The 25,180-nt window shown below is 37.2% G+C and overlaps 1 protein-coding gene across 5 annotated transcripts in view; it reads left to right on the top strand.

The window, feature by feature from the left end:
• The first annotated feature begins 2,010 nt into the window (after positions 1 to 2,010).
• Positions 2,011 to 25,180, top strand: part of LOC134205358 (uncharacterized) — a 50,625-nt gene continuing 27,455 nt past the window's right edge. For 3 of the 5 annotated variants that reach the window (XM_062680540.1, XM_062680542.1, XM_062680543.1), the window contains exon 1: positions 2,012 to 2,193. The gene's annotated coding sequence lies outside the window, so the exon portion shown is untranslated. Of the gene's footprint in view, positions 2,194 to 2,765; positions 2,810 to 25,180 lie in introns of all 5 variants that reach the window. The other 2 variants (XM_062680541.1, XM_062680544.1) reach the window with 2 other exon arrangements.

Genomic DNA, 25,180 nt, shown 5'->3' on the forward strand with positions numbered 1-25,180 from the left:
CAACATGTATTCAAACGGTAAGTGTTGCTCCGATAAGAAAAGCATAGAGGGAAAGAAACGTATTATCTTTGTGCTATGCTTGCAATAAATCCTGTCTGAATAGGATTAGATTTATTGATCAGGGGTGACGATGTTAACTAGGGGAACACAGGGAAGGGAAAATCTTTCGTACACAGGCTCAAGAAGTTCCAACATTCGTTGATTACCAGATGGCTATATTGACGGTTTAGCATAACCTCAAAATGACCACCGCAAGCCAATGGTAATATTCATCGTCGCTGTTCAAAGAAAATAACCATGATCTCATCGTTTTAAACCATGACGTAATACTTTCATTAAACGCGTGGTTTCCTCCATTGCTGAGTTTCGAATTTATATCTAAAACGAAGGGGCGACGAATGCGTCATCGTTAATGTGGGTTGAGCTTGTACGCTGTGGAATGGCAGACGGCCGTCAGTTGTAGATGTGTCGTAGATGTGCATGCAGCGATTAAAACCTCTAAATGGATGTTATTAGTTTCTTACAAAACGCAGTCATTTGCAAAACGCAATTGAACAATGGCCAATTTTTTATGCAAGGGTTTGGGATGTTTTATTTCTTCGGCAAATATGTTATATGTAGCACTATATTCCTCCTACCTTTGTTTAACTTTTTCCTTCCCGCTACACGAAACCTGAAGGAAGGAAACAACTTTGATAGAAATTCTAGAATAAAAGTTATTTGGCATAACCGAAATAAGTAGAAAACAATAAAAAATGTGAATCAATAACTGCCTCATTGTTTTCAATAGTTACAATATTTCTATACAAAATTGTAAAAACACCAAAACGATGTAAAAACACATATAGACGAGCTCGGTGGTCTAGTGGCTATCGCTTCTGCCGTTTAAGCAGGAGGTCGTGGGTTCAACACCAGGCTCGTCCAATTCCTACTTTGTATTTCTATCTTAGTTCTTTCTGTGTTTCACGTTCTACCAAAACGATTCCTACTGTTATAACCTTCCACACAATCCCAAAACCTTCCGTGGCACCTATAAAGGTCTCTGCATCTTTCTTAAATAGGTGTCCAACTAACCATCCTTCCCCTTCCTCAGCATTTGCAAGGACGTGGCCAGGACAAATCTCGACTATTGGAGAGTGTATTGCTTCCATCTAAAAGGTAGTGATTAATCCCAAATTATTATCTGTGGTAACGGATGAAAGTGATTCTACTCTCGTACAATAGTCTTGGCTTGTACCACCTACGAATTTGTGCGAATTGCTCAATGCTAATGCTAATGCTAAAATTGAATATGTTTTTTACATGTATGTAATGAACCCATAAATATGTTGCAATAACTTAATTATTAACTAAAGTTTGTACTAAAATGTATTATCATTCAAAATATTCATGAAAAACAACACTGAAGACTGAATAATATGTAGGTGAATAATATTTATGAAAATTTCCGCTTCATACTACTGGGAATCGACCTCACACTTTTCAGTAAGTTAGACTTGTGCCCTACCACTATTTTACGGTATACTTCATGATATCCTTATCAAGCTACACTAGCAGTAATGTAAGGGGTACAATAGAACTCCTACGGGATTTCATGAATCATTAATACTCTTCCCATTTCGAATAAAATAAAGAATCTCGCATCAATTCAATAGTGATTTACGGCTTATAAGGCCCATTTTTCTTCGTTTTGGCAAACGATCAAGGAGCGGAACCTTACTTCTTTTTGTTAGTATTTAATGTAGGTTTGCGTGAACGAGCCATCATTGCTCAGAATAGTTGAAACAAGGCTTTTTTACGTTTGGCTTTTGAGCCCTAATCATATATTGTAGAGAAGATGTACATATCCCACAAAACATGATGCACATACCTATCTGACCGCTATTTATTTGTTATGAATTGCAATACTCTCTGCTACCGAAAAATAAAAGTAAACACAAAACAACGCTCTCCCCATCGCAGAGGCCGCGACGGTTTGCGCTCACCAACGCTCAGCTGTGTATCATTGGCGGACATTAGTCAAGTGAGAATCGTCGCGTGATACGCACACGGTGGGCAGTTTACGTACCGCACCAACTAGCAGACTCGCCAGTAATCGCTAGATTTTAAAAGTTTAATCTCTGGCCTAATAAACACGCAAATTATTGCGATTGTTTTCCGGGAAAACGGAAGTACTATACCTACTGGAAGAAAGTGAGTGTATTGTTGTTTTTCGACGCCACTAGTTCAAGTGCGGAAACAGTCATTGTTATTCAAATCTATCCGTGCGATACGTTTCATTCATTGTATCCCTTTTGGGCAAGTGCCGGGCTTGTGTTTGGCTTGATTTCAGCCGTTTTCGTCTCGTAGTGTTATAGAATGGAGGAAGTTTATTTTTAGCGCTGCGCGCAGTGTTTGCATTCTGGAAATTTGGTCATCATTCGCACTAAATAATAATCGGCTGGGGTTGAAGGCGAGTTGGCTAAGAGAGCGAACTGTGAGCCTTGTTCGATGTTATTTCAAATAGAAGAGAAGTTGATCACAGCAAAGTGATCACGTTCAGTTGATACAAGTGTGTGCAATATTATCGGTTTTGTAGCGAACGTTCGCGCGTAGGGTACAGTAGGAAGCCTTTATCAGTAATTCGCGTAGCGCAGCCTTTACTTGTAACGAGCTGGTGTTTTTTTAGTGATAGCGAAGACGAAATATTTGCAACGTTTCATTTTATCACCTTTGATGTGCCTTTTTGTTTGAGTTTTTACACCATTTTCATGTGCGTTTTTCAGCATCGCAGTTTGGACAAGAGCGGTTCAAATTAATATCTTATTTTGTAAGTACCCTGAAATGAATGAATAATACTTATTTTATTTTATTTTCAAATTGTATTTTAAATTTAAGAACATGCTCTGAGGAAACTCAAAAACTAATTTAGAAACTAAATTGTACCATGTACCTGTCTTAAAATCGATATACATATATAAATTAAATGAACCCCGGCTGAACCAAAACTGATTTTTTGTTGATCAAATTCTATATATGCAATTTAAAACTCTCCCTAGAACAAAACGCAAATGCAGTAATATCCCGATTTTATTACTCCCTTGGTGAATGGCGACAAAATTGAAAAAAAAAGTTTCACAAATATGAATCAGTTTATTCAAATATGTGCCCTTGTCGAAAAGTTTTAAAAAATCCCTGGCATGTACTCAGAAAGGATTTATAATAAACCACAAGCAGTGAAGGTTATGTCATAAAAAATATACACGTAAATAAAAAACCTTATAAGTTATGGCAAAAATCCATTAGAAATTACCAATGCAATTCATTATGCCACTTAATGAATGGTCTCATACTAAAAAGCTAATAAAGTTCATAAGCTAATGAAAAGTATAAGTTTGGGAATGTATGTGGCTATGAACACTATGAACACTAAGCTGCAAGGCGGCTCTGTCCCAGTGTGGGAATGTAATGCCAATAAGAAGAAGAACCAATCGACTCAGCTCGACGAATTGAGATGATGTCAGTCTGTATGTGTGTGTATGTATGTGCGCAAAATAAAACTCACTCATCTTTTAGGCACTTATCTTGATCCGATTTGTTTGCAACAAAATGCATTCGACGGGGAATCATGTCCCATTGTTTCCTATTGAAAATTGGCCAGATCGGACTATGGAATCAAAAGTTATGGTCAAAAACGATTTCTATACAAAAAAAAACAAGCTAAGAAAATCTCACTCAAGTCTTGGTTTCATTAGGCAAAAAAGTATTAGAAATATTAATAATAAACAACAATGGATTTTTTACCTGTAGTTGTTTGCGGTATTATTTACAAAAATAGAAAGAACGACTAAAATTTTCAAAAAATGTTGAGGTGACAATCGGGTCAAAAACCTTACAAAATCGGGACGAGATAAAATCGAGTCGACTACGTGATAAAATCGGTACCGGATCCAACCTGAATCTGTCACCCCTGATTTGGCTAATTTAGGAGTATCGAGGCTTTTACATTCATTCCGCAAAAATAAACTAAACCCTCGTGTAATTTTTATTTGGTCGGGATCTATTATTCAACTAGCAGACCCGACGAACTTTGTTTCGTCTAAAATTGATTTATTGTCTGATTAATTCTCGAGTTATGCAGAAATTGCTGGTTCATTTGTATGGGAGCCCCCCTCTCCAAAGAAGGGAGGGGTCTCAAACCATCTTAAGAACCTTCCCGGCCATAAAAACTTTTGCATACAAATTTTTACGCCAATTGGTCCAGTAGTTTCCGAGTCTATAAGGGTCAGACAGACAGAAATTCATTTTTATGTATATAGATTTGCATTTCAACGGTATGGGGCTCTAATGTATCTGTTAATTCAACTGTCAATTCAAACGCTAGAAGAATAATGAAGCAAAAAAAGAATCATGAATCATGAAAAACTTTTCACAGCAAGATATGGGATTTTTTTCTCAAAATATTTTTTTAAATATCAGAATGATATCTTTTTGAAAATAATTTAGGTTAAACTTTTGACTTAGATAATTAATACATAGATTGCTCACTGGGGCATCCCTGCTTGTAATCCACAGGAAACAATACTCTATCGGTCGTTGGGTGAACTAAACACAGTGGGGTGCGCATTCCGAAACAGAGCAGTCGGGCGCATTTTGATTTGACAATTCAAATTGACATTTAACACTTGCACGGTCAAACCCATTTACCCTAATTGAAGTTAAAGCAACTCAAAATATAATAAAATTTACTTAAACCTCCAGGACTCACATCAGATTTCATAACATGACAACTCGCATGTAGTAAAAAGTACAATAGTTCAAAATTTACATATATGGAAACATATTGAGACACACTTTTGGGTACTTAGCATTATCCGATTTCTTCACAACAGGTTGTATTCGAGAAGGAATGCAGTCTTCATTCATCCTGGTTGGTTACAATTGTGAGTTCGGGCCAAACGACCTATCACATGTATTTTGGCTTCCAATCAGCAAAATGTACCTAAGATTTCTCCCGAATTTCTAATTGACCCTTCTTGTTTTTATTCGCTCAACCGATGATATGTTTAAGGTCAATTATCCCAAAGAACCCATGTTTTTTGACGTCTCTTACTATTTTCAAAATTTAAAACTAAAAATCGTCAAAATGTTGTTTTTTAGGTTTGGCTGAACATTCGTTCGATTTTGAACCAACATCAGGCTAGTTCACAAATTAACCTATTCTTCGTTTTTTTCGGATTTTTAAATAATTAGAAGCTTCATAAATTTTGAGTTCTTTGGGAAGTTAACCTCAAATAAGTCAAAGAGTTGACTGAGACAATAAAACGAGGTAAAATGTTTAGCTCAAGTTGTTAATTGATATTGCTATTCACAAATTTTTTTTTTTTCTAAAAATATTGCAGATATTCCTGAAATGTCTAAATGGTGTTTTCCTGACAATCTTACAGGAGCTGTTTCTGTAAATTACTTTTGAAAATCAACCATCAATTCCTTGTAAAATGTTTTTTGTTTTCATTCATTTGTATAATTTTCCTAGAACTTGTTTTTTTAGCTATAGTTTTTCAAAAGTATATAGAAAACAGTTCAGTAATGATGACGAGCTTGTAGCAATTAAATCGTAATCTGAGGCGCGAGCCAAAATGTAAATCAAATTACATTATGACAAATGACAGGTGACATTTTGGAGAGATTTCACTCTCTAACCACAGATTTAGTATTAGAGCCATGTACTTTTGGACAAAAATATTGGTTCTGAATAAATAAGTCAAGTGACATGCCAATGACATTTATAACATAGCCTGGAATATTCTTGAAGAATTTATGAATTAATGCCTGAAGTAATTCCCCAATGAGTTCCTGGAAGAATTCAACAAGGATACATGGGATACATAGAATAATTCAAGAAAAGAATCCTGGAAGAATTTCCGAAGTAATTTCATGAAAAATTCTGAAAGAATTCATGAAAGAACTCACGAAAAAAAATCTAAGCAAATTTTATAATGACTTTCTGGAAAAATTCTTGAATGAATTCCTGGAACTTCTCCCAAAATAATTCCTTAAGGAACTCTCAAAACAATCAATGGAAAGAATTTTCGTACGAATTCCAGAAGAACTTTGAAACCATTCCAGAAAGAATTCCTTTTGAAATTTCTGAAATTTGCCAAACAAATTTCTTAGGTATTTTGTACTAGCTATAGAACGATTGTTTTTTTTTTGTGGATTGTTTTCCCTTCTACTTGTTTATTTCACCCATATTGTTTTGGCAACTCCAACATAGTTGTATTGGTGAATCAAGTGCAAAACTGTAAAATAGCACAGTGTAAAACTACGTGTTTTGGGGTTTAGACTAGTGCTAAACTAAATTCAACCTGTGTAAATAAAAAATCAACAGAAGTTATGCTGGAACTGCTGCTAATCTACGTTTGCAATGGGAATTAAAAAATTCGACATTAGAAAAATATAATACATCCTTTCAACAAATAGTCTCAATTGAAAAAGTACTCTCGATTTGTTTCTTGTTAGCGTGAAATGAGCAAGGAGCAACTAGTTCACCCAATGACCGGTGTAGTTGTGTGAACAGCGCTGCTATTTTGTTGCCCGATGTTCACCTTGAGTGGTGTATCTATGTATTATTAATCTAAGCTTTTGATCATCTACACGGAACCCCAAAACTACCCAAAAGTGGATTGTTTTCGCTCAAAACCGTAGTTTGGCCCAATAACCCAATTTTGAGTAAAATGATTATTTTCGCACTAGATAGTTTGCCTTTAATTACGAGCAAAAAAAAATTACCCAAAGCTGAGTTTAATTTACCCATCGTACACCTTAATCTACTAAAAATTGAGAATATTGAATTTACTCAAAATTTGAGGTAGGTTTGATGCATCTCGCTTTATCTTTGACAACAATCATATGGTTACGCAGGCATGGTTCAACGTCGTTTTAACAATTATCCCGAAGGCTCAAAGCACGTAATCATCTCCGAACTTTTTCCAAGCTTCATCGGATACACAGTCCCCAACGAATCTTGCTTCAGCGATTTAATTACCGTATATTGTAGGTCCAACATAATATCAGTTGATGGCAAGAGAGTTCATGCCAAGAGGCCTTCCAATAATCCATAGAACCCAGAGGACTTGCCTTTATTTTGCAGTGTGTATGTTGCAGGCCTGGTAGCGGGTCACTTTTAATGACTTGGTCACTTTTTCGGGCAAGTAACTAAAAGTCTCTTTTTCGACCTCAAATCACTAAAGTCACTTTTTCTCGCAAAAAGTCACTATTTTCAACTATTTTGAAACTATTGATTAGGATTTTTTAAATAAAGCTTTATGTATCCGTCGATTGATGCTTTGACCATGGCGGAAATGAAATTACGAATCTTGGAAAAATGATCGCTCAGAAACTGTGCCAGCCATTTAACTCGCTGCTTTTATTGGCATTTCACCAGTAGCTAACTAAAGGTGTTTCATGTCACAATTTATAAATTGGTATACAGTCACGCAAGCAGGAGACCTGCCGATTCCAATTTTGTTTTAAAGCTTAAACTTTATACAGTAGGGAAGGTGGGAAGACTTGATTCCTTGGGGTTGGGAGACTTGATCCCTTGGAAGACATAAGCTATATTGCCGTGAATTGCATATCTGTCCCATCTTTGCTGGGTTTCCTGTTCATATGGGACAAACATGCGCTTCACGGCAGTATAATAGTATCTCTAGACAAATGATCGTTATTTGGCGAGCTATTTTTTTATTTGATTATTTACTCGATTATTGTTTGCCCTTCTAAAGATGTTTTCAGTTGCCACGCAGAATTTGAACAACTTCTCCTAATAATCACAAAATGCTATCATTTTTTCAAAGCACAAAGCCGTAAATATGCTAAATGATCTTCACTGATAAAAATGCCAACATCCCACCACTTTTTCCGGATAATTGGATTTTGATTGGTTGGCACACTATGAGGAGACTTGATCCTTGAGACTTGAGAAGTTTGGCAAAAAAATTCAAGAAAATATAAATTGTTGCCGCTTGATTATTTTTTTGTAGATGTGACAGGTGTAATGAAGGGTGTACTCTAAAAAAAAAATTTTTTTTTTGAGGCGATATCATAGAGAGAGAATCAAGGCTCTCCAATTTTTAAGATTGCATGCGAATTCCATGGCAAAAATCGTTCATGAATACGCACTGCAAGTTGGAAAATCTGCGGAGGAAAAATATTTAAAAGTTCAGAGAGCATGATCCTGCAGGTCGTGCGTTCAATCCCAGGCTCGTTGTACCTGAATCTTCATAATTTTTGTTTCGTTTTCTACCAAAACGATCCGTACTGTTGTTATTTTTGCACTTAAAATTCCAATAACTTCCGTGGCACATATGACAAATTGTAGAGTTCTCTGCATCTTTCTTAAGTAGGTGTTCAGCTAATCCAGTGAACGTAATTTTCACTCATTCTCACAAGAAGAGAATGCTCATTCACGCAGATTTTTGCCTAGAAATCATTTTTTCGGAAAAGAAAAACAGGTCTTATGATGAGTGATAACCATCTTTCGCTCACTTCCAGTGGCGTGAAAATTTGATCTGATCACAAGACTGCTCATAGTTTTGAGTAGTCTTACTTTTGACTGATATTTAATAAAATTGGGATTAACAGAGAGGGCAATACAATTGTACTTAGTCACTGAGTAGATAAAAGTTAGCGTGTACGATTTTCGTTTCTCTTCTGAGTTCGTTCTAAAGCAGACCCCAGGCGACGGAATTTTTTTGACAAACTCTTGATTATTGAAGAAAAAGATTGATGGTGTGAGTGCCATGCCGGTTAATCAGTGAAAATATTGAAGAAAAGTTTGATTAGAAAAGTATTTTTAATATATCTCTCGTTTGGAGTCTGCTTAAGAGAAAAGAGTGGTGAGTGAAAGATGTTTTCCGCCACAAGTTACGAAAAAAGTTTGATTTCGTCTCATTGAACTTGCAACTGAAACTGAAAGTCACTATTTGGTCACTTTTTCTGCAACTGAAAGTCACTATTTGGTCCCTTTTTCGTCAGCTTTGGTCACTAAAGTCACTATTTTGACCTGCATGGGTCACTACCAGCCCTGATGTTGACTCGTCAAATAAATGCGGTCATCCTGATACAAAGAACGTTCATGGCAAGGGAAAGCGTTCGAAGCTGTAAAGAGCCGCTTACTTCTACCGGCTTGCGCTCACCAAGTCATGTCTACTCTATAGGGTAAATCACTACTTGGGCCTATGGACCCGGTTCCCGGCTCTCTGCACAGAAAACTAATGATTTATACTGTTTGGATTGGTAATTGATTGATATTTTTTTAAAAGTCTCCCATTTATTTTACATAATAAAGACATAAAGACTCTACGGAGAGTCTCGTCATCGGCATCAGTGGCAGACGTGAGGAGTCTGTTGCGTACAAAGGATTGCACCGACATCGATGGAGCTCGTCGGCGTGTTGCTGCAGAATCATCGTCGCGTAGCCTTCATCAGCAGTATTCAAGGGAAATTTTCTGTAAATCGTGGTGAAGCATCGAGTTGCCATCCGCAACGATCGTCAGCGAATGTGTATCGAGATGCATAAAGTGGTCCTTTTCAGGATCAAGATTTTAAATGGAAGACAATGGAAGGCAATGAATGTTTGACGAATATTCTTTACAGTGGAGAAATGATGAATTTGATGACAATATGGTAGCATCAGTGATGGCTGCGGCAGTAAATTTATCGCTGCGGTAGCGTCTGTAACCATTTTGCATTGGAAAATAAAATTTTATTGCTAGATTGTGGTTAATATTTGGAAAGGCGCATCATTGTGTATAATTTTCTGTCACATCTACCTGCCGACAGCCGCAACAGAAGTCAAGAACGACGCTATCCAATTTTCCACAGTCACCTTGAGATTGCGCTTAGTAATGTGGTGAAAATTTCTCTAAATTTAAATTGCTTTTGTTAATAATAATGCACTAAGAAAAATCTGATATGATAAGTGATATGTTATCGCAATCCGTTGGTTGCTGTTAGTAGTTGTAAATGTTCAACAAGGTCTCAAGTACCGTCGTCGGGTCACTGTTTCAAGTACTTAGAATCCTTGTAGAATAGATTGAAAGTATCTGAGGGCAAGAAGACTAAAATATAAGAGACCTTTTCGAACGATTTTGCTATCCGACCTCCAGGCTGCCGGTGAGAGAGATGACCCATTGTCACCCCCGATGGCGGTAGCATAAATCGGTTCTTCTCGGCACCCCCATTTGAAACGGAAAAGTTGCTTTTAACCGTATTTTCTTTGCATCGTTATCAATCCCAACAGCATCAGTGATGACAGTCGACGGTGATTGCTGTGTATATAGCCATTCAATGATTATGATAGGAGTTCGACTGATCAGGGTGGTTATGCTACGTTTCGGCTATGCAGTCTCTGGGTAGGTCTCAGGCTTCTTCAGGGTAGATTCCATTCAATGATAGAAACTTAAATTTACTCCCTAGATTCGGATGATCGTTTGGTTGCTGATATTAATTGAGGGTGTCAAGCGCAAAGGGGTGTAAGTGACAAAAAGTTAGTTTTGAGAAAAATGAGTGCAAAGTCCCTCTTAGGGGCCCTCCTTAGCCGTGCGGTAAGATGCGCGGCTACAAAGCAAGGCCATGCTGAGGGTGGCTGGATTCGATTCCCGGTGCCGGTCTAGGCAATTTTCGGATTGGAAATTGTCTCGACTACCCTGGGCATAAAAGTATCATCGTGTTAGCCTCATGATATACGAGTGCAGAAATGGTATCCTGGCTTAGAAACCTCGCAGTTAATAACTGTGGAAGTGCTTAATGAACACTAAGCTGCGAGGCGGCAATGTCCCACTGTGGGGATGTAATGCCAATGAAGAGAAGAGAGAAGAGAGAGAGAGTGCAAAGTTATGAAATATTTTTTCGTTTCATACGAATTGTATGAAAGTTCAAAAAAATACTAATTTTCTGTAAATTTTCACATTTTTTTATAAACATCGTACAAACTATATCAACATATTGCCGCAAAGCTCTAGATCCAAAGTATTTTTTGCTGTAGTCATCTCAATTTTGATTAAAATGCCACTTACACCCCTCTGCTTCTAACCCCATTAATTGTATAGACGCATAATTGAAAATAAAACAAACATTTTCTGATTAATCTACTTCATTGGGTATGAGAAAACTGCTTTCCCGAGCGCGAGTCACTCAGTTAATGATTAAAAGTGAAATTTTCTCGCAAATAACAAACAATTTCTAGTTCGTATTTGTTAATTCTTAACAAGGTTTCAAGAAGCGTAAGTCGGTTCTTTTCGAAACCCCCATTTGAAACGAAAAATAATTGGTTTAAGATGAAAAATTTCTTTAACGTGACCACCATTTTGAACGGAAGATAGTTGATTTGAGACGAGTCAGTCGGATTTTTTTGCTGCAAATCGTCTGAAGCCATTCAGCAGTATAAAGAGAAATCTTTTCGCAAGCATCAAATTCAAATACGGCAAATCAAACAAAGAACCGATTTTTGAAATTGTGCGTCTTTGCAATTACAAACAGCATGTGAGCAAAATACAATCGATTTCACGATTTTCAATTTCAAGATTTCACCACCGCCGACGGCCGCCATTGTTGGATGAATTTTCGCTTTCACTTTGTTGAACATTTTCGGTAAAACTGTGTATAATGGTGGTCCTGTCCTGATAAAGGACGCCGGCTGCGGACGCCGGCTGGTACATGCTCCGTGAAATCTCCGCGGTCCGCTCGCCGTTAAATCTCGAACGAAAATGACGCGTGTATGAAGCGGTGGGCCAAAAAATGCGTACCTTACATCAATCTGATGTCCGTGTTGGTGATGATTTATTCTTTATTCTTTATTCTTTATTTGGAGCAGGGAAAAGCCCGCTTGAGTAGAGCAAAATCCCTTCCTCAAGCGGGCGCAAAACCTCCTCTTCTTTTATATCAACAGAAATTACAATTTCCAACAGATACAATATTTCTTAAGACTATTACAATTTTACAATTATAGAATACTTAATGTCTATCCTGACTAACTGTTTATCAAAGGGTGTTTGTGTTAGAAGCGGCAAGTATTCGGCAAAACTTTTTCCGAAGATTGGGACGAGAAAGGTGAAAGTCAAATTCAGTAGCACATCGATTGAAGATACGGCTCATACTAGTGAATGGATCGTTATGTCCATAATTTGTACGAGCACCCTGGAGGAACAAAAAAGAACTGAACCTAAGCTGACGACAAGGCGCATTAAGGTTCAAAAGAGAGATCAAATAGGAGGAATCAATTCTTGATTGAAGAAGATCGGAAATATAGCCCTGGATACATCACGACGCTCACTCAACAACTCTAACCCAATGAGCTTGCAGCGGTCAAGGTAACTTGGTAGGATGTTTGGATCATGCCAGTGGAGATGCCGTAACGCAAAACGAATAAATTTGCGTTGGATTACCTCGATACGCTGGATATCGTTTTTGTAAAATGGTGCCCAAACAACAGAAGAGAATTCCATAATCGATCTTACCAAGGAACAATTCAGTGCTTTCAAACAATGGATATTCCTGAAGTCTTTAGATATGCGGAAAATGAAACCATGCATCTTAGAAGCTTTTCTAGGACACGAATGCAACATGATCGTTGAAAGATAGTTTTGAATCTAATAGTACGCCTAGATCCTTAATGACGCTTTTTTTATATTCGTTGTTCTAATTTTGTAGCAGTAGTCAATCAAGGAGCGTTTGCGCGAGAATGAAGTAACTGAACACTTGTCAGCATTATGTACCATACGATTTATCTCACACCATTCGATGAACACGTCTAGTTGAGTTTCCAAGAAATAGGCATTAGCGGCCTCAATAACATTTTGAAGTCGTCGGCAAAGGACAACTTAAATGATTCTATAAGCTGATGAACGTCGTTGAGATAAACTAAAGGTCCTAAGTGACTACCTTGTGGTACACCTGAAGTAGCAGAAAGGTATGATGAGATGGAATCGCCGACCACATAGATAAGATTCGAGCCAGCAGAGGAAAGGTCCAGAATACCAAGACGTCCGAACCTAGCAATAGCAATTTTGTGGTTGATTTTATCGAATGCTGCGGAGAAATCGGTATAAACTAAATCCACTTGTTGTCTTTTCTAGAGAGCTCGAGCGGTGAACGATGTATAGACGGTCAAATTAGTACTTGTTGAGCCAACGTGTTGGTGATGCATGAAAGGGATTGGTTGGTTCTGATATTTTTACCGGGCGTGAAAGAATTTTTGTTTGACGTTGATAATAAATAGTTTAAGTACAATTAGCAAATTGGTGGAAAGTCTGCGAATTGATTGATAAATCTTAAAAATCCATCGAAAGATTATGGCGCTTTTAACGTTTGAAATCTGACATGATGTGACATTTTGACATTTTCATTTTGCGCCCTGTATCCGAGCATTCTCCTTAGACGTAGTTTACGTAAAAACGATGTATAGAGAAAACTAGCCCTATCTATAAACTGTTACCAATCGTGAACAAGTTTGCTGCAAGTTGATAGCCGTTCCGTTGCTACTCCAAACATCACGAACAACTTCAAGTATTCGATTATCTTGCCATTACCTGAATGATATGATAAGTATAACTAAATAAGATACGACTTCAAAATTCTCTGCGCACACCACAGAGGTAACCGCTACAAAGAATTTCAAGTCGTAGTCGTAATAATGTGAGAAAGGGAATATTAGTGAGAAGTTGTGGTTATTGTGTTGTTGTCATACAGATTTAGTATGGTACATCTCTTCTCTCCCACAAGTGTATCGAGTGCAAGTGCTAAAGGGAGAGATGGTTCCAATAATTTAATCAGAGATTGACTTATTTTCCAACAACTATGTACATGAATTCATTTTTGGAAATTTCTAACTTTTTGTTGAACAGTTTGTTGTTTAAATCCCATTAGATACGGAGCTAATGCGGTGGCGAGTTCGGTAGTATTTTGACTACTTCTGTTCTAAAATGTTTCATACACTACGTCACTTTCCATGGTGAATCCTCGAACTGTTCACCTACCCCACTCAACTAACGCAATTTCCTTTCCTTACGTATCGTAATATTACTAACTCGTCTTTTATGGCAGAGGAATATTTTTTTTAATGCTTGTTCTCCCAAAAAAAAAAGCTTCAACTTTGAATGCACTGCAAATAATATCGTCAGCCAGAGTCATTCCACTCTTTGAGTGACTCATCATTGGGCCTCAATGTACTCTGTCTGCTTCGTCTGATTTGAATACGTAGAAGGCTTCACCTGATCCCATGATGACACGCGAAACCGGCTTTGGCGTCATCACCTCCCGGCTTCAACAACTAAACAGTCACCAGTCAGCTCTTCCGACTTTGATATTTTGTGATCAGTGAACGAATAAATGCCCGCACAAAACCAACAGGTGAAGGTTATTTCCGTATTCATTTGGTAGGATGTAAACAAATAATGAGGGGCGTGAATGCGATGCCATGCAGTGTTTATTTACTGCTGGTTGGTGATTCAGTTAAGATGCGAAAAATCGACTACTCGTTGGCTGGATAGATTATGATAATGTTGACATGTAAACGTTGGCAAAATTTTATGATGCTAGCTGTGAGTGACTGTACGTATTTTCCCAGAAATATCATCGTAGTAACTCTCTAGTTACGTAGCTGGTGGGTTGTTTATCACTAAGGGCTAATTGTTTTTTATGTATGAAAATTTCCTTTTTTTTTCCTAAATAATCAAATTATTGGAATAAAAGAAACACATTTTTCAGTCAGACACATATAAAAATTTTGAATTTGGTTTGAAACTTTTATATGTACTGAAACCTTAAAAGTATAGGAAACGAGTTATCCGAGCAATGGAATCATATAGATATAGAATATTATGAAATTGTCTCTTAAGCCTGTAAACACATGTCCATACATAAATTGAACAATTCTTCTTTACTAACTGCCTTTATATGTTCCAAATGGTCATTCCGCAGCTCATCCACAGTTTTAACTGTGAGGTTTCAAAGCCATTCCATTTGCACATTTATATGTTTTGTAGCTAGCTGTACCCAACAAGTCTGAATTTCAAGTTTATCATATAACATAATTTAAGCTTCTGGTTCTTGCAAAATTAGTCCAATAATTACAAACGGTATTTTATAACACTGCTTCTAATCTACCTATAATAGCTCTCTTATCTCGTTAATCGTGGCTAAATAGGAACTATTAGCTGGCCTTTTATAACAATCGCTTTACATAACCTGAACACAACAATACCGGGTGGTTATTCGTCAGCCGCCATGGAGCAATGCTACAGTTGTCTACCAATGACAATGACATTCATTTTCCCAATGGTGCGACTTGCATCGTTGATTTGTGCTCGAATAAAACTCACCTGCATGGAAAAAATCAAACAAGCCTCACCTCGAACAGCAGTTATTACTCTCGGTATCAGACAAGTCGTTTGTTGTGCTTTCCGTTCTGAGCACGGCAGCCTGCACCCACCAACCAACGACCGTATCTCCCCATTGCATATATGTCCAGCACACAATGTCGCACTTGATGATGACATCATCGCGCCAATCTGAATCGGGGTGTTGATTCTGCTCAGTTCGGTTCGCTCTATATATGAACCCATAGCCATACGCGCTACTATCGAGAATTGCACCCGGTTCTGGGCAGCACTGTTAACTATTCAAATTTAATTCCACCGCTAGTCATCGCTAGATAGTCTCACGTATTTTTGGTGGTCGACATTCAATTCAAATTATTCTCATACATTTTTATCTTTCTCATATCATATGTGTAACGAAAAGTCCATAAAAGTGATTTTTTGGTAGAAGGCCCATAGGTTCGACTCAGCTCGGCGGATTCAGGTAATGTCTGTCTATGTGTTTCTGTATGTCATATATGTCCGCTTTATGATATACGTATAATGCCATAGAGATTGAAACCGTTTTTAGCTGGATGACCGTAAAATTCATGGAGATTCAAATTGTTGCGAAATTTGATCAAAAACTGATATATAGATTAATGTATGAGACATTTATGCAGTTACAAATAGGACAGCCGCAACACCTTGCTGGATATTTGAATTACAAATTAGCCAACTGTTCCAGCAGAAAACATCTATGGTGCTCCGGCGCACAATTAGAATTGATTCGATTCAGCCAATTACTTGACCATGAGAGAAATGAGACGGCATACACTGAGGTCGCTTTTTACGCGGTTTGTCTTTCGTTCATCCTGGTCTTCCCATTTTAAAATATATATCCACAAAAATCGAAAAAAAACATCAAATCAGAATTGGAAAGTTGTAAAAATTGGAGTAAATCGGAAGAGTTTGAATAAATGGGCATAGTTGCGTAAAAAGCTGTTCCAGTGTATGACGCGCTTGTCTCGATAGAACAGGTTGCCCTCTAAATCGGGTCATAATGGTGCTGGTCGAATTCGGTTGATGTTTCATATTTTTTACACTGTTGTTCGGTGATAACGGCTATCGCTTTCGAATGCGATAGGAACAGTCGAGATCGTAAAAGTTCTACTTTAAAAAATCTTGACCACATAAAAACGAATGCCACTCACTGCCATCCGTATACTTCGTCTGATTGATTCATGTGGTTAAAATTATCGATGGTTGGTTTGCGATGTCGTCATTCTTGTTCGAACTGGCAAGCCAAGCTTCGAATAGTTTTGAATTGTTTTGTCCTGAGTGGACGTTAATTTTCAACGTAATGCAATTCTGTTAGTTCAGTCATCCTTGCAGCATTCTATCGGCATTCAGCATTCGATTTGGAAGTCGATAATTGGTGTTTTGCTTCGGATTTTTTTTTTCAACCTTCTGTTTATATCATATGTCAGTCTCAAAGTGGATTTACGCATAGAAAAATGGCGTATTCATACACCGAATCAATACAAAAACATTCGAATCTCTTAGATTTATGATATGAGTAGATTACTCTTGCGTGAGGTTAAACGCAATATACATAAATATGAAAATTCTAAAAATGTTCCAAACTCAGATGTACATTTTCATGATAGAATTAGAGCAAAAGTATAGAATTGATAGTTCTATTAAGATATGGCAGACATAAAAATAAGAGCTCCAAATAATTAAAAAAAACGCCAGTAATTCCATTGCACATTCTACCAGGGATACCTCCGGAAAAGCCTTTGTAAATTTCGCCAGAGGTTTCTTCGAAAGTTTCTATGAAAGTTTCCTCTGATAATTCTAGGAAAACCACATAAAATTTCCTAAGGTTTTCCAACAGAAATATGCTGGAGGCAGTTCTGAAGAAAGTTCTAAGGAAAATTCCGAAAGAATTATTAGAAGTCCTTCTTTGGACTTTAGAAAAAATATCTGGAGGAATTTCTTTTAAAAAAATCTGGATTTATTTCTGGAGTAATTTCCTGCGGATTTTCCAAAGAAATCCCTGGAGGAAATTCCGGAAGAATTCATGGATGAATGTCCCCAAACGACTTCTTGAAGAAATTTAAGAATGCTGAAAATTCTTTCACAAAATCCTTTGGAAATTCCTTTTGTAATTCGATCGGATGTTCCTAGAGTCTCGTCCTATAATTTTTTGGAGATATTCCATATCAAGTACTGGATAAATTTCAGAGGAAATGGTATTTTCGCTGTAGAGATTTCCTTAGAAATTAATTAAATTAATTCTGACTGTATTCCTGTAGACATTTCTGGAAATATTACTTAAGGAATTTTCGGAGGAATTCCCTAAAGAATCCTTAGAATTCCTTACGGAACTTACTAAAGTTTTCCTATTTCCTATTTCGGAATTTGTGAAATTCGAAAGAAACTCCATCAGAAGTTTCCGAAGAAATTTCTGAATTCATTTGCAGAAGATGTTTTACTAAGTCCTGTTGGAATTTAAAAAAAAAATTGGAAATTTTTGTTATGAAATATCTAGAGGAATTAATTCCTGGAGGTATTTCCCATAGAATTATTTTAAGTATTTACAAAAAAAAATGTCTGGAAGACTTTTCAAAGAATTTCTGCATAAATGTATGAAATAATACCAGGGTGAATTATCCTAGATTTTTTTCAAGGAATTTCTGGAGGAACTCCATAATTAAATAAAAGTACGGTAATGGATGGATTGTAATCTCGATTTTTTATGCGTTTTTTTGGTTTGCAAACTGAATTTCAGTATCAAAATATTTTTTTTTTGTATCTTTATTAAGGAGGCTTTCAGCAGCCCTTGGCTGGCTCACATCCGGAAATATGGTTTTATTTTACTTCTGCACTGGGCCAGTTCTGACCTTGTAGCACTTACTGCTGACGCCAAATTTTGAATGAAATAATAACATCAAATTTCTGGTGAAGCAACATTACAACTCTGGTAACGGCAGTGCTAATTTTAAGGGTCCAGATGATCTCCTAAGAAGTGATAAAAACTTAATCAATTGCCTAAACTGAAAAAAAGATCTGCATGAATTTGAGGAAACTAAACTATCAGTGACATAGTGTAACTGGTTTCTCTTCAAACGGGCGCAATCAATAGATCCAGATTTTTTTATTTGTACAGTCTCACTCTTATACCCCCTTGTGAAGCAATCCAATTTAGGAATTGCGTTGGGCTAGGTCCAATGCCATCTTTTCTTATTTCGTAGTGACTGATTGTTTCGGAACATTTCCGTCTTTAAAATAGGACAACTTTTCTCGGGATTGTTCCCATGTAGGGTCGATATTCAAGAACGCTCAAACCTGTTAGCACTAAACACTAATTTAAAATGTTTTGAAAAATGAGAAGTTCATTATAATAAACTGATTCTATGTTGAAAAGTTCAATAGAGTTTAATAAATATAATTCGATAATGGTAGTCTCAGCGTTGGAAACAGTTACTGTCAAAAATATGTATGCCAACTGCCATTATGGCGAGTGTGGAAAACTGTATAGGGCACTGTGCCTATGAATCTCTATCTTTTTGGTTTTTAATGAAAGTTAGGATATAACAAGACGAGTATCTATAAATTTTGACGGTTAGTGGTCTTGTTGTTATCTAATTTCTATGCCTTGATCGCCGAAATAGGGCCAGCCACAATGTTTGAGTCAATCTACGGAACTGATGTTGAAGCAATCCGGCATCGCTGACACTATGCCCAAGAAGTCGAGAATGTTTCCAACCCGAAAACATTCTAGACCGGACCGAGAATCGAAATCGCCATCTGCGGATCGGCAATCCTACGCCTTTGCTCGCTAGGCTACTGGAGACCTAACCAAAAGATGATATTTGGGATTAATATCACCTTCAATGTGTAAAAACATACAGCACAACAAACCATCTAAATCATGTTCGATCGCGCACCAATTTATTAACTTTTCGACCACACACAGCAGAACAAAATAACACGAGTCTCGAAACCGTTCTACACATCCAGTTCTTTGATTACCTATGTCATTGGTTTTGAACAAAACTGGCGTGACTTAAAAGATGAAAATTGTTGTATACGGCAATTTAGAATATTCGCTTAAAAATTCTAAATTTATTTCCCAGTGGTGATGATGTCTTTCACGAACTGTTGGATTCGACTTAGAGTGGTTACCCGAGCAAAGTCTGAAAACATAATGAGAGCGTATAGAAAACATATTTTGATATTGATATCAAATCGAAATCATAATTTGTTTTCAAATATGAATCATCATGACTGATTACATATTTTGATCTCATTTTGCTGTTGATTTCTAAATTGTATGATCTGACATCAAACGGTGTACTTATTTTGTTATCGGAACCAATATCAAAATTAGTTTTCGATTTGCTCTCATCGACAGCAGGAATAGTTTTCAATTTGATGTCACAGTAAGATTTTTCTGCTGTAGATTTTGATCTTTTAACCGTTAAAACGACCAAAAGGATATCAACCTGAGTTATCATAATTAGGCGATTTCCCCGAGCAAAGCCTGACATCATAATGAGAGCAAAAATAAAACATATTTTGATATCGACATCAAATTGAAATCATAATTTGTTTTCAAACATGAATCATCATGACTGATAACATATTTTGATCTCATTTTGCTGTTGATTTCTAAATTGTATGATCTGACATCAAGCTGTGTACTTATTTAGTTATCGGAACCAATATCAAAATTAGTTTTCGATTTGCTCTCATCGATAGCAGGAATAGTTTTCGATTTGATGTCACAGTAAGATTTTTCTGCTGTAGATTTTGATCTTTTAACCGTTAAAACGACCAAAAGGATATCAACCTGAGTTATCAAAATAAGACGATTTCACTACAACAAAATTAGTTATCGATTTGCTCTCAAGCTTTGCTCGGGTTTCACAACAACAAAATTAGTTATCGATTTGCTCTCAAGCTTTGCTCGGGTAATGCATCTCAAAGTTAATTGTCTATTAAATGGCGATTAAATGCGTTTCATGCAAATTTAAGGGGTGCTGCGGTGTTTACCGTTGATAATCAAAAGTTTTAATAAAACTGACAAATTGTTTGATATATACGCGGTTTTCGCGGATTTGGTGCGGATTTACATAACGATTTTAAAGTTTCGCGCGGATTTAGTTTTAGGTGAAAATTTGTTAAGTAAAATACTGTATCTAAGGTTTATTTGAAGATTAGTTATATGTCTTTCTGGGTGGGCTTTATTTTCATAAGCAAATGTTGTTCAGAGCAAAACTAGAGACAAGTGCGATCTTCCATAGCTTGTAGTAGCCACCGGGCAAACAAGCACAGTGCGTGTGTTATTCAAAGACACGTCAAACGATCTGTTATTGTTGTGCTTTGTGCGGTCGAGAAGAAAATCAATTAGCACGCGTTTGATCGTATTCTGGTTCAGTGTGCAAATAGTTAGTTTGTTCTGCTTTGTGCGGCCGAATCATTGTTAGTTAAAAATCATTCTGTTTATAGCACGGTCGTATCGTTTATCAGAGTGAATCCAGATCCAACGATGCCTACCGACTAACTGATAATCCTTCCTGTGGTTTTTGCGGAGACGCAGAGATAAACACGGTCTTCAATTATCAAAACTCCCTACTTATATTCCTTCCCTCTTCCCAACTGACTACAAGACCGTGGCCGGCGCCGTTATTGGTTATTTGAACATTTGAGTCATTGAAACTTGCACTCATGAGAATGTTTGAACAATCCCAATCAAATATTCAGTTGATTCTTTGTGCAATTTCACTAATTCTGGTCAACCACGGGGTAGCAACCATAGATATCTGTAATCAGTCTAAGCTAAGCAAAGCAAATGTTGTTGAGAACAAAACTTATGTTTGAAGTCTATTACTCACATTATTCTTGGATATGTCCAAACCCTTATTCAATGGCGTGCATTATACTCTTAGGGTCGCGTCGCATCGCTCGTCGCGTTTACTCTGGCTTGCCCCTTAAGCATTCATTAAACAACTGTTAGGAGGAGAAATACGCTATTGTCATTTTTAATCCATTCTAAAACATGACGTATACAAAACATGTATATTAAAGGACATGAACACATGTTTTCATTATGTCAATTTATGTCATAATTACGAGATGTTTGTTAGTTTCTGATTGTTTTTTTTCTTTTACGAACATTTTTTATTGCTTTCATAGCATTCATCTGAAACGAATAAGTGCTTCCACAAAAAAATCGTTCACAAATTCAAAAGAAGATTTTCAAAAGCTATTTCTGGAAAAACAACAGTTATTTTTCAGCGATATTTTCGGATAACTCCGACAGTATTTTTACAGGATTACCAACAGAAAAATATCGAAGAAAGCTCCTAAAGAATCCTATAAGAAATTCAATAAATAAATTTCCACAGCCTTAAGAGAATTTCTGTAGCATTTAAAATCTGAAAAGTTATAAAGACATTTTTGGAGGAATTTTCGCGGAAATTATTTGAGCGAGGACCGCAGGAATTACAATAAAAGGAATGCAAGAATGCCGCCTTGAATTCAAGAAAGAATTCCCAGAATGTTGTCCTCAAGGGGTGTCTGCCGAATTTTGCAAGACGATTTCCTTTGGAATTCATGGAGGAATTTTTGGAAAGTATTCCCGAAGGAATTTTTGCAAAGATTCTCTGAGAACTTTCCGCAAAATTCACTTTGCGATTTCCTCAGAAATTCAAGTAGCGATGATAAATTTATACAGGAATTTTTTACTCTCGGAGATTGATGTTGGAATTTCTGCATGAACTCCTAGAGAAACTTGTTACATGAATTGAAGGAAGATTTGCTGCACAAAATTCGGACTAAATTTCGCAAATTATTCTGCCGAATTTCCAAAGAACTTCTGCTGAAAATTCTGAAAATATTTCTTTAAAACTTTCGCAGGAATTTACGCTTCAAACTCAGGATTCTGACCCAAAAATCAATAGAGCTTGAGCAACTATGCTTTGAAAGTGTTAAAAAAATAATCAATTTTTCTGATTCCCATTTCATTTATTGGCAAGGAGGGAGAGATTTATTTAGCTATTATAGAAGTACACAACATTGCATAACATGTTGAATTTGAACTAATAACATTTTGGATTCCTCGGCTGTACATCGGTCATGTTACTTTGGTTGTTTGGTGTTCGGGGATGTTACAGCAAATTGGCTACTTCCTGGCTATAAGTTAGCTGGCGTGAATCCTCTCCGTTCACTGATTGCTGCTGTTGATCAGCAAGGATTGAATTATTTAACAGCTTTGTTGGGTCATTCAGCTTTGTTGGGTTGGCTGAACTTGCAAAATTTTACAGAGAATACAATGAATGGGGCTGGGGATTAGTTACCCATTCTCAATGTACACATTTCGGAAGCTCAAATATTTAAAGTTAATAACGGCGCCGGTCACGTCCTTACGGTCATATAGGAATGGAAGGGTTGTTAGTCCGACTCTTGTTGCTACTAGAGACCGAGTATACCTCTGCATCTCCACGATTGTCTTGGGATAGGATATCGTTTTAGTTACAAAGGATAATTTATCTGGATTCACTTTGGTAAGCGATGCGATCTATGGGATGGGAAATAACACTAATACGAGTTAAAAGTTAAAACATGCACGCCCGGTGGCATATGAAAACTGAGGAGATTCGCGTTTTGGACGACCGCACGGAAGCGCAGCACTCTGTACTTACTTGCTCGATGGCTACAGCAAACTATTGAATAACGCGCTTTTTTCGACCGCGCACGACATGCGCATGAGCCACCGAACACAATATAGATATTTTATTTCTTTCCCGACGACTAAAACACGCACTGCACTTACTTGTTCGATGGCTACTCTACCGTCCGCACATTGCAGAACACAATATTTCTGCTGTCTGAAACAAGAGAACCCGCACTAATCTAATCTCATACTTGCGTAGCCAATACTTGAAAGCATCCTGGAAAATGACGGTTAAAAAACAAGAGAAAACCCGCACTAAACAGATTAACTTTATTACCGGCCGCGCAATGCAGAACACAATATTTCGGCAGATCGCGGGATCGTTCTGCTGTCCGAAACAAGAGAAAACATCGCTTCCACATGTGTATAGTACACGTTCACATTAGAGAAGCGTAAGTATTTAGAATGTCTGGCAGCTAAATGTCTGAATACTCACGCTCCTCTAATGTGAACGTGCACTATACACATGTGGCAGCGTTGGTTTGAGAAATGGATTGCGAGTGATTTGACTATGCGTCCAATTTGGGAATCTCGAGCTCATTCAGGCCTCTAGGTTGCGAAGGCTGACGGAGGTCCTTCGTAGCTTAGTTGGTTAAAGCACCAGTCTAGCGTACTGTAGGGTCGTAAGTTCGAGTCCCACCGAAGGGAAAGTGGTTACCTCCAATACATTTTTCAAATCATTATCTTCCACATAATGTACATATTCACATATGAGTTTTCATAACATTGTAAATTAATGTCCAACTCGGGTGGTTTAATCCCCGGAATATAGGCAATTAACTTTGATTGAACCGAAATAAAATTAGTTTAAAGAAATATGCTGCAATGCTATTTAAATTGAACACATTCCATGTACAGGGGTTAGACAAAAAGGTTAAGATAGGCAAAATTTTGTCGAAGTTCAAGTCAGCATAACTTTGCGTAGAATGATCCGATTTCGATGAAACCGGGACCTTCGGACGCGGAAACTCTTCTAGTATACTGTCCTTGGCCACCGGAGATGTACCGGGTTTTTCGAGGGTATGTTAAAAATGCATTTTTTCTTGTGCTTATCGTTTTATCTGACGTTTACTGCCATCATGTTCTATACTCTCTCTGAAAACTAGAACTAATAAGCTGACCAATGCTGGCTGCAGATCGAAGATTCGTTTGGTATAAGCAAAGATATGACCATTTTCGTGAAATCGGTAGGGGATTGGCCATACACCCTGAACAAATGTCACTTTCGCAGAACACCCGGAACCTGTTACAAATTGGCCAGAGAGTCTTACAGTCACCATAATGTATCTTTAATAAAGATCCTATATTCATCGTCTTGGGAAAACATGAATTTTGACACTCATATATGCATAGTTCCAGACGGTGCCAAAACCGGCCCCTCCTGGAATGCCTTTGGAACCTGCTATAAGGGTAGCAATGGACACTATCATTCTGGAAATGTTCCTGTAATCATCGTCTCGCAGAGCCATGTAGTTAGATACTCATTAGAGTGGGGCGCAGTTGTATGGAAAAACGCAAACTTCGTCCGATCAAGTGAGATCAAGGTTTTTCTGAATCGTTTTGGGACCCCAATCAACTGTGCAAAATATGGGCTCGATTGGTTGCTACCTCGCATGCCGCATCGTGTTTTAAATTTACATGGAAATTAGTATGGGAAAACGTACTTTTTTACATTTTTGCAATTAGCGGCTTCAATTTATCATCAATCACGTGACTCAATACGTTAGCATATAGTCTGGAAGATGCCGAAAGACTTTGTCGAAGAAGGTACTTGGCTGGAAGGTCTACAAAAAATGTTATTACGTTTCAAAAATTGATTGTTCAAACCATATGGAAGAAATCAATGTTTCTGCCAGCACTACCGGACGACCTATGGTTATCGAAGGGCAAAACCCATCTTCCTTCTTGTCGGATTTTTTTCTTTGTGAAATGATTCCGGATAGCTTCCATTAGTTCTAAAGCCCTATAAGATCAATTATTTTGAAATAACACTCAGATAAATTATTGGTCTACGTAGTTCGGCAGTGCTGGCAGAATAAACGATTTTTTGCATATGGTTTGAACACTCAATGTTCGAAGCGTTATAACTTTTTTC

This window comes from Armigeres subalbatus, chromosome 1 (assembly GCF_024139115.2).
Source record: "Armigeres subalbatus isolate Guangzhou_Male chromosome 1, GZ_Asu_2, whole genome shotgun sequence".
In the NCBI taxonomy this organism is placed as follows: Eukaryota; Metazoa; Arthropoda; class Insecta; order Diptera; family Culicidae; genus Armigeres; species Armigeres subalbatus.